General features: G+C 42.5%; 1 protein-coding gene across 3 annotated transcripts in view; it reads left to right on the forward strand.

Annotated features, from left to right (window-relative positions):
* The first annotated feature begins 246 nt into the window (after positions 1-246).
* Positions 247-6,916, forward strand: part of Rhoh (ras homolog family member H) — a 34,897-nt gene continuing 28,227 nt past the window's right edge. For 2 of the 3 annotated variants that reach the window (XM_023702800.1, XM_004642648.2), the window contains exon 1: positions 247-472. The gene's annotated coding sequence lies outside the window, so the exon portion shown is untranslated. Of the gene's footprint in view, positions 473-3,451; positions 3,493-6,916 lie in introns of those variants that run through there. The other variant, XM_023702801.1, reaches the window with a different exon arrangement.

A 6,916-nucleotide genomic window follows, 5' to 3' on the forward strand; every position in this document is an offset into this window, starting at 1 on the left:
TGTGGAAGGGAGAGATAAATTAGACACAAATGCAGCCATGCAGCAAGGCTGCCTCTCGTTCTGCCTCTTAGCTGGCTAGGTTTCATGTTCTTATGGGCTTGGGGGGAAATGCACGTGTACACCCCCAGGCCACACAAATGAACCCCCTCCGCGGAGAAGCCAGCTACAGGAAACTGACTGATGCACAGGAACTTGCTAATTGCTTTGTCACATTTGGATTGTTCCTGCTGTCTCGGTCACCTCGCACACACTGAGCCCAGCCACCGCTGGTTGGCTTCCTTACCGGTGCGATTTCACATTTTTAGTTCTTCCAGCGTGAATCAGTCAGATTCGTGGATGGCAAGGCTGGGGCACTCAGCACACTGAAGAGCCTTGGGCTGTGTTTGTGTTTTACCTACCTGCACTGGGCGAACTTGACTTCCGGAGTCAGGCATTTTGGTGGCAAGACATTTTGGGGGGCATTCCACAACAGGTAAGATTTTTACCTTTTAAAAGCATTTCTTCAATGTCAGCAGAAATCTTTCTGATTGTATTTAGCTTTTACTTTAGGCTGAAGATGGTAATTAGTGTGTTTCACCTATTAAAAAGTGTAGAACCAACTTACAGAAGGTGGGAGAGTCACTCTGCTCTCCATCCCCTCCCCTGAAGTCCGAACAAGGCACATGTAGGCTTCAGAAACATTAAAAAGGACAGTGGCTGGGTTTTTAGATGGTTTTCTAGATGTTTCCATAGAGAGTACATGGGCTTGTAACTGACTATCATTGAGCTCAACTCTATGGGCTGTTTAAAATTTAAACTTTAAATATTACCCAATGTATGATGAATAAACCTAAATATGCTCTAACGTGTGCAGACATCAACCCTAATATATTCAGAAAAGACAGAACCAAAAATCCAAATGATGTAGATTTGGACCCCAGATTTCTCGCTTGTTTGTTTAACTATAGCCAATCACCACTTTCTAAAGGTAGCCTATGATGGCTATGTTGTGCTTTGAAATCAAGTTTAGTTTTTTGAAGTGGTTTGATTTGGACACATGCTGTGAAGGTAGTTTGATTTGGAGACATTCAGTGGCCTTGGTTGTAGCTAAGTAAAGTTTGGGAAATTGGTGGGTTTTGGTGCTTTGCTAAACTAAAGCTGCCACTGAAGTTTTCAAGCAAGATGATGAGCCCTTATTGCTTCTGAGCTGGTGCTGTAGACAATACAAGAGAAATACAAAGAAAACTCGTCTTCAGTGGAACTTAGAAGCTAGTAGTTGTGGCGAGAAGTAGGACTGAGGCAGCAGGGCATGATGGGAATTGGCAAGTAGTAGGGTGGCAGGGGTGAGGGGTTCCAGGAGTTCAGGACAGGCACTTGTGGGCAGGACCTGGAGTGGTCAGAAAGATAGCATTGGAAGGATATGGAGTTTTAGTGCACAGAGAAGGGGAAAGTTATTTCGACCCTGAGCTCTGAGTGCCCTTTGACAAAGGTGAGCCTGACTTGATGAGGGTGACCGACCTGAGGAGAGGAGCAAGTTTCTTTTACACATAGCCAGAAATAGGATTAGAAAGTTAGTGTGTGGACAGATTAAAGGGACTGGGAGGGATGGCTGAGGGAAATGGACCCTTTCCTCCTTATCAGCTATCTCAGCTTTGAGTTCTGTTTGAGGGGAGCATGGCAGTCTTTATCTCCATCTTTGGGGTTGCTTTCTGCACCCTCAAGTCTGTTGGTGGTCCCTCCTTTGTCCTTTAGTGTCTTCCCTTAGTGTACCATTTACGCAGACAAAGGCATGCGTGGCTTGTGGTACAGAGAAAACCTACACTTCTGGTTTTTGTGTATTAAGAAGGCCTTTCAATCATCCTGTAATTAATGTGGCCTTCCTCTTGGGAGGACAAGTTGCCCGGGGGTTAGCAAGTCTGTGTTTCTCAAAAGCCCATCCTAAATCCCACAAATCAGGTGTTACATCCTGTGGATGTCTGAATGAGGTGTTATGGAGGGGACATGTTGCTGTTCTGTCTTTGGTTGTGGCTGTTGGGACTAAGGTTGTCGCAGTGGTTCCTGACTGTGAAATATCTGAGTCCATATGATACAAACACACAGGCAGCTTGCTGTGTAGTGAATCAATCCTCTTTTGGCTGTGGAAGCCTGAAAAAATCATTTAAATTCTTCAATGTTTAGATTTTTTAAATATCTGTGAAATATCTCTAATGACAGTCACAATAACTGAAAGTACTAATCCCAAGGGTTGCTGGAGAGATAAAATGAGATAAAAAATATGTGAAGCACTTAGCCTAGTGCCTGGCATAAAATAAACTCTCAAAGATGTAGCTATTATGATTCATTTAAAAATTTTATCAGTATGTGTTTGCAATACATGACGCTTACATGGACCCGAGGGAGTGGGTATAGATGCACTTGATTCTTTTTGTTCCCTTTGCCCCTCCACTCACTTCCCTTCCCCCAACACTAAATCTACTTTCCCTATTTCCATTATTATTGTTATCTTTAGTTTATTATGTTAGGACATATAATGTTTACATTCCTTGTGGCTGTTTGGTAAAGACTTGGTTGTGGACACAAATGAGGACAATCTGATCCCTGGGCTGAGAGCAAGCTACCTCCAAACTAATACTTTTAATGCCAATCCTTTCAAAGGAAATTGGGGGTGACAGGTAGAGGCCAAACATTAACATTTTTTTCAGCACCAAGTATGCACTAGACATAAGACTTGGTGGTTTATACTGACAGCATGTCTTTTTTGTTTTTTTTTAAAGGGAAAATCAGATTTCCATAGCAGCCTCTCGGCTCCTAATGGAACTTCTCTGAGTATCTGCTGTATTACTTCTGGGCCTCTGTGGTTGATGTTGCTTTCTGAGTGCTTTGATTGGAATCATACAGGTACTTGGCATTATGGGCAGAGAGTGACATTTTTTTCCCTGGGATTGTTTCTATTGCATTATTTAACTCTATGTTATTTTGATTTTAGTACTAGTAAGGCACAGGTGAAAGGCACTCATAATCAGGAGTTTGAACCATTTTGGTCTCTCTCATCGCTTATTTGGGTTCTGGATGCTTGGGTCTGGACGGCATCCAAGATTAAAAAGCAGCTTGTTTCCCCTTCCACCCTCTAGATTAGAGATCCTTTTGGGCTAGAAAGACCCCTTTTAAAAATACAAGCACAGCTGGTACCTTAATTATGCAGGAGATTCTTAATTATGTGTGCAGATTACTTTAATCAAATGGTAATATTTTTTTTTTCCTTGACACTCCCCAAGAACACAAGGGAGGGAATTTGGGGCTCTGTGTGTGTGGATGGATGGACATGGATCACATCAGGTGTGAGGAGGAGCCTGGTGGGCATCAGTACTGGGCTTGGCTGCACAGTGGGGGAGGAGGGTGGGAAAGATGGAAGGGAGGTCTAGCGGGAAGGCGGGTGCCAGAAACATGCAGCCCTCCATGGTGCGTTCCTTACTGGACTCCAGCAGCTGCTTGAATCCCCTGAATAACTTCTTGGTAAGTTGCATAGCAGACTGTCATGCTATTCACCAGATGTGGACAGTAGTTCAGAGGCGAAGTTGATTTGTCTAGTTTTGGCCTGGAATAGTGTTTCCTAAAGCTGACTGGACATTAAGACCACTTGGGGGGGGGGCGCTACTCCTTAGCTCAGTTCTTTAAGTGACTGCTTCAACAAAGCAGTCAGGATCAGGTTGCTGTGGTTTGATCCCCACAACTCAATCCAGCCAAACCTGCCCTGAAGGCATTCGGAGAAAAAAAATCCTTCTGCTATTTTTAGGGGCCAGAGAAATGGCTCAGTGGAGTAAGCGCTTCCCTGGCAAGCGCAAGGGCCTGAGTTCAATTCCCGGTTCCGCCAAAAAAAAAAAACAAAAACAAAAACAAAAACACTTAGGGGAATTTTTGAGAATTAGGAATTCTCATGACTCATACCATACCCTTGGGAAGAGATCCAGAAATCTACGTGATAGAAAATATAAGCCCTAAAACAACCTGCAGCAGTGATTTTACAGGTGTGGGTGTGGGAGCCATTCTTCTAGAAAGAACTGTCCTACCGGCACCTAGGATGGTAACTGAGTAAGTGCTGAGATAGGCAGCTCGGTCTCTTGCTTGTTGCGATTAATATCTTCATATAGAAAATGTTTTGTGTTTGCCTTGAATCTCCTTCTTAGGATGAGTTCCTGGGAGTAGGAAGCCTCATTGGGGTGTGAGCTTCTGCAGCTCAGTCATACTTACGCTTTAACTTATAAACATAAGGTACTACTTCTTTAAAAGCTCTAAAGTCTCCCATACACATAATCTGGGGAAGCCCAAAGAAAGAAATGTGTTCTCAAGAGACAAAGTGCCAAATCACTTTCCATCATTCTTTTCCTATAAGACTGAATACTGGTAAATTGCTTTTGGAAGAAATTTCCAGAACATCACTGAATACCCGGTGGCTTCTTAGAGCGTAACTTGGAGCCTTCTTGTCTCTGCAGTTGTTTCTTGTAAAACTGAAGTCAGCAGTGACCTCTTCCCCATTTCGTAGAAAAGAAAACCAAGGAAGACAGTGAAGTAACATCCAGCGTGGCTTTCATTACATTTGCCATGAGAACCACACAAGTAGTTATCCTTTCAGTTTATTGTTAAAGCAAGTGACTGAGTAGCTTGTGTATGTGACCTCATGGAAACAACTCTGTAAACTGAATGTGTGGATGGATAGGTAATGAATCAACCCACATAGGAGGCAGACAACCACTGTGTTGTGTGTGCGCGCGCGTGTGTGTGTGTGTGTGTGTGTGTGTGTGTGTATGTATCCTGTTTTATTCATTATTTGTATAACCTATCTTTTTTTACATAACCTATCTTAAAAGCATGGTCTTTATTTGTTAAACAGATAAGAACAAGATGAATTTTTGCTAAGCTTCAATAACAAAACGTGCTCTTGCGAAACATCAAGCAAAGTGCTTACAGTTGTTTTCTGTTACCGGCCTGCATTTGCTTGCAAGAGCAGATTGTGATATTTTCAGAAAGTTTGCGAGCAGGTAGACTTACTTATTCCTATTTTTTGCATGATGGACATAGTAGACCACTACTGAGTAATATATGCTACTGGGCCATCTCTTTGCCCAGTGGTGTCATGAGAAACTGGTTGTAATGGGAGTGTTTATGCCCCAGAAATCGGCAAATGCAAGTTAAGCTTGTTATTTATTTTTTTTTTTTTTGAGAGCCTATTGCTAAACACTTTCTAGTATATCACTGAGGAACTGTGTGAAATACAAATATAGCAATTTTTCAATAAGTAACAAGCTCCATTAAAATGTTTGTGTACTTTATCCATCCCATTTTATCTCTGGAAATTCTAAATAAATTCTAAATAAGGAAGAAAGGAAGGAAGGAATAAATATGCACGAACACATTCATTGTGTTATCATTTATAACAGCAAAATCTGAAAATAATCCAAATCCTATGCAATAGGGTTTCTCGAAGTATTAACTCCATGGAATATTTTGTAGTGACTAAAGCCATAGTTATGATAGTTAATGGAAATATATTTGATATGATGTTGTTAGCAAAGCAGGATTAAATTTTTCATTGTATTCTGATTTTATGATAAGAGAGAATTAAATATGATCTATAAAAAGTGCAGGTACAGTATTTGGCTTGCTAGAATGGTGAGATGTAGAATTCGGTTCATTTACTGTGGTGGTGATGTGTGTTTGTTTAAACCCTTGGCGGAGGTCTCTAAAGAAGTGACCTGAGTTGTTTTAAGGAGTTTTGTGGACTAGCAGAGGCTTGGACATCACAGGCTGATGCACGCTGCAAGTCCCATGAGCAGGGTCATGTTAAAGGAGTTTGGTCTGGGCATCTAGAGTGGTTGGTGCAGAGGGTCCTTAGGGCAGCTGATAAAGGAGGAACTGGCTGACTGGGCTCCGAGGACTTGCTAACTTTGACTGTAGGAACAGGCGACCAAGGTTGTCCTATGCTAAGGCCCCCAAATATTTTCTGGACTCAACTCTTGGATATGTAGACTGATAAATATCACAGGGAAAGCTAGTGCAAAAGTGGCGGGGAGCAGGGGAGAGAGCATTTCCTAGGAAGAGACCTTGAGCTCAGAGGGGAACAAAATGCATGTGCAAAGAGCTCCATTTTGATTTTTAAAGACAGGGACTGAAATGAGCGAGGCTGTGGTCTTCCAAACCCTGGGCTCCAAGTTTACTTAAGAATCACCCAGAGGGGTGAAGGATGTGTTAACAAACACAGCGTCCCGGCTTCCACTTCATGCATTCCAATGTGAAGATTGGTTTGGGATTGGCAGACATAGGCCTTGTCAAATAAGTCCTCTTACTCTATAAAGACTCTCGTGTGAATGATCTGTGTGCTTTGAGAAACACTAACAGATTGAAAGTAATGAGTTGGCTTAATGTGAGGACTTTGTGAGTGTGCGTGTGCATGTGTGTATGTGTGTGTGTGTGTGTGCGTGCATACATGTGCATGTGTGTGCTCAGGCAATGGGTGAGGCTGTTACTTGGCAGGTCAGTGTCTGCAAATTTCTAATGTAAAGGCAGTGTGACAACAGAGAAAGGCAAGAAGGTACAAGTTCTTTGCCTTGGGGGTAAACTTACTCTGGGAGGCCAGCCTGATAATACTCTGTTAAAGGAATATAGTTTGTACCACAAAATTCCCTCCAGCGGTTAAATAACTTTCATCAGGTACCTGAACCAACTGAAAACAGCTGTGAACAAGGAAGCTACAAACACAGAACAAAATGGTCATGGGTAAGGGTGAGGATCCATGAACATTCAATTTCAAACCACCAGATGATGGTAATTAAGAATAAACCTATAGGGCCGGCCAGGGAGCTAGCTCAGCAGCATAAGCACCTGCCTGGCAAGCACAAGGTCCTGAGTTAGACCCCTTGTACTGAGAAAAAAAGAAAAAGAA

Source organism: Octodon degus, unplaced genomic scaffold, assembly GCF_000260255.1.
Source record: "Octodon degus isolate 3935 unplaced genomic scaffold, OctDeg1.0 scaffold00158, whole genome shotgun sequence".
Taxonomy (NCBI): domain Eukaryota; kingdom Metazoa; phylum Chordata; class Mammalia; order Rodentia; family Octodontidae; genus Octodon; species Octodon degus.